Source organism: Taudactylus pleione, unplaced genomic scaffold (genome assembly GCF_031769625.1).
Source record: "Taudactylus pleione unplaced genomic scaffold, aTauple2 ptg001778l, whole genome shotgun sequence".
Classification (NCBI taxonomy): Eukaryota; Metazoa; Chordata; class Amphibia; order Anura; family Myobatrachidae; genus Taudactylus; species Taudactylus pleione.
The window spans coordinates 425001-427500 of NW_028286175.1; the positions used below are offsets into that span (position 1 = coordinate 425001).

At 37.7% G+C, this 2500-nt stretch overlaps 1 non-coding gene and 11 pseudogenes across 1 annotated transcript; all 12 read right to left on the bottom strand.

Annotated features, from left to right (window-relative positions):
- The window catches only part of LOC148438031 (5S ribosomal RNA), a 119-nt pseudogene extending 85 nt beyond the window's left edge, over nucleotides 1–34 (bottom strand).
- A 115-nt stretch (nucleotides 35–149) lies between these two features.
- LOC148438032 (5S ribosomal RNA) lies at nucleotides 150–268 on the bottom strand (annotated as a pseudogene).
- A 116-nt stretch (nucleotides 269–384) lies between these two features.
- LOC148438033 (5S ribosomal RNA) lies at nucleotides 385–503 on the bottom strand. The gene has a single exon (XR_015876402.1). It is a non-coding gene; the product is annotated as a 5S ribosomal RNA (ribosomal RNA).
- A 116-nt stretch (nucleotides 504–619) lies between these two features.
- Nucleotides 620–738, bottom strand: LOC148438034 (5S ribosomal RNA; annotated as a pseudogene).
- A 115-nt stretch (nucleotides 739–853) lies between these two features.
- On the bottom strand, nucleotides 854–972 carry LOC148438035 (5S ribosomal RNA; annotated as a pseudogene).
- Nucleotides 973–1088: 116 nt separating this feature from the next.
- Nucleotides 1089–1207, bottom strand: LOC148438036 (5S ribosomal RNA; annotated as a pseudogene).
- A 116-nt stretch (nucleotides 1208–1323) lies between these two features.
- On the bottom strand, nucleotides 1324–1442 carry LOC148438037 (5S ribosomal RNA; annotated as a pseudogene).
- A 115-nt stretch (nucleotides 1443–1557) lies between these two features.
- On the bottom strand, nucleotides 1558–1676 carry LOC148438038 (5S ribosomal RNA; annotated as a pseudogene).
- Nucleotides 1677–1792: 116 nt separating this feature from the next.
- Nucleotides 1793–1911, bottom strand: LOC148438039 (5S ribosomal RNA; annotated as a pseudogene).
- Nucleotides 1912–2026: 115 nt separating this feature from the next.
- On the bottom strand, nucleotides 2027–2145 carry LOC148438040 (5S ribosomal RNA; annotated as a pseudogene).
- A 116-nt stretch (nucleotides 2146–2261) lies between these two features.
- Nucleotides 2262–2380, bottom strand: LOC148438041 (5S ribosomal RNA; annotated as a pseudogene).
- Nucleotides 2381–2496: 116 nt separating this feature from the next.
- LOC148438042 (5S ribosomal RNA) overlaps nucleotides 2497–2500 on the bottom strand; it is a 119-nt pseudogene continuing 115 nt past the window's right edge.

The following is a 2500-nucleotide window of genomic DNA, read 5'->3' on the forward strand; positions in this document are numbered from 1 at the left end:
GATTGAGCATGTCCAGTGTGGTTTGGCTGTAGGTGCTCAAAAACATTAACTTTAGACCTCTTTTACTTCTTAACTCAAGTAAATTCAATGATAAGTTGAAAAATGCAATGTAAAATGTAATAGAAAAGAAAGTTTTGGCAGTATGAAATTACCTACAGCTCCTGGTATTCCCAGGTCGTCTCCCATCCAAGTACTAACCAGGCCCAACACTGCATAGCTTCCAAGATCAAATGATATTGGGCATGTCCAGTGTGGTTTGGCTGTAGGTGCCCAAAACCATTAACTTTAGACCTCTATTACTTCTTAACTCAAGTAAATTCATTGATAAGTTGAAAAAATTAAATGTAAAATGTAATAGAAAAGAATGTTATGGCAGTATAAAATTACCTACAGCACCTGGTATTCCCAGGTGGTCTCCCATCTAAGTACTAACCAGGCCCAACACTGCATAGCTTCCAAGATCAAACGAGATTGGGCATGTCCAGTGTGGTTTGGCTGTAGGTGCTCAAAAGCATTAACTTTTGACCTCTATTACTTCTTAACTCAAGTAAATTCATTGATAAGTTGAAAAAATCAAATGTAAAATGTAATAGAATAGACTGTTATGGCAGTATAAAATTACCTACAGCAACTGGGATTCCTAGGTGGTCTCCCATCCAAGTACTAACCAGGCCCAACACTGCATAGCTTCCAAGATCAGACGAGATTGGGCATGTCCAGTGTGGTTTGGCTGTAGGTGCTCAAAAACATTAACTTTAGACCTCTTTTACTTCTTAACTCAAGTAAATTCAATGATAAGTTGAAAAATGAAATGTAAAATGTAATAGAAAAGAAAGTTTTGGCAGTATAAAATTACCTACAGCTCCTGGTATTCCCAGGTGGTCTCCCATCCAAGTACTAACCAGGCCCAACACTGCATAGCTTCCAATATCAGACGATATTGGGCATGTCCAGTGTGGTTTGGCTGTAGGTGCTCAAAAACATTAATTTTAGACCTCTATTAATTCTTAACTCAAGTAAATTCATTGATAAGTTGAAAAAATTAAATGTAAAATGTAATAGAAAAGAATGTTATGGCAGTATAAAATTACCTACAGCACCTGGTATTCCCAGGTGGTCTCCCATCCAAGTACTAACCAGGCCCAACACTGCATAGCTTCCAAGTTCAGACGAGATTGGGCATGTCCTGTGTGGTTTGGCTGTAGGTGCTCAAAAACATTAACTTTAGACCTCTATTACTTCTTAACTCAAGTAAATTCATTGATAAGTTGAAAAAATTAAATGTAAAATGTAATAAAAAAGAATGTTATGGCAGTATAAAATTACCTACAGCACCTGGTATTCCCAGGTGGTCTCCCATCCAAGTACTAACCAGGCCCAACACTGCATAGCTTCCAAGTTCAGTCGAGTTTGGGCATGTCCAGTGTGGTTTGGCTGTAGGTGCTCAAAAACATTAACTTTAGACCTCTTTTACTTCTTAACTCAAGTAAATTCAATGATTAGTTGAAAAATGAAATGTAAAATGTAATAGAAAAGAATGTTATGGCAGTATAAAAGTACCTACAGCACCTGGCATTCCCAGGTGGTCTCCCGTCCAAGTACTAACCAGGCCCAACACTGCATAGCTTCCAAGATCAGGTGATATTGGGCATGTCCAGTGTGGTTTGGCTGTAGGTGCCCAAAACCATTAACTTTAGACCTCTATTACTTCTTAACTCAAGTAAATTCATTGATAAGTTGAAAAAATTAAATGTAAAATGTAATAGAATAGACTGTTATGGCAGTATAAAGTTACCTACAGCACCTGGGATTCCTAGGTGGTCTCCCATCGAAGTACTAACCAGGCCCAACACTGCATAGTTTCCAAGATCAGACGAGATTGGGCATGTCCAGTGTGGTTTGGCTGTAGGTGCTCAAAAACATTAACTTTAGACCTCTTTTACTTCTTAACTCAAGTAAATTCGATGATAAGTTGAAAAATGCAATGTAAAATGTAATAGAAAAGAAAGTTTTGGCAGTATAAAATTACCTACAGCTCCTGGTATTCCCAGGTCGTCTCCCATCCAAGTACTAACCAGGCCCAACACTGCATAGCTTCCAAGATCAAATGATATTGGGCATGTCCAGTGTGGTTTGGCTGTAGGTGCCCAAAACCATTAACTTTAGACCTCTATTACTTCTTAACTCAAGTAAATTCATTGATAAGTTGAAAAAATTAAATGTAAAATGTAATAGAAAAGAATGTTATGGCAGTATAAAATTACCTACAGCACCTGGTATTCCCAGGTGGTCTCCCATCTAAGTACTAACCAGGCCCAACACTGCATAGCTTCCAAGATCAAACGAGATTGGGCAAGTCCAGTGTGGTTTGGCTGTAGGTGCTCAAAAGCATTAACTTTTGACCTCTATTACTTCTTAACTCAAGTAAATTCATTGATAAGTTGAAAAAATCAAATGTAAAATGTAATAGAATAGACTGTTATGGCAGTATAAAATTACC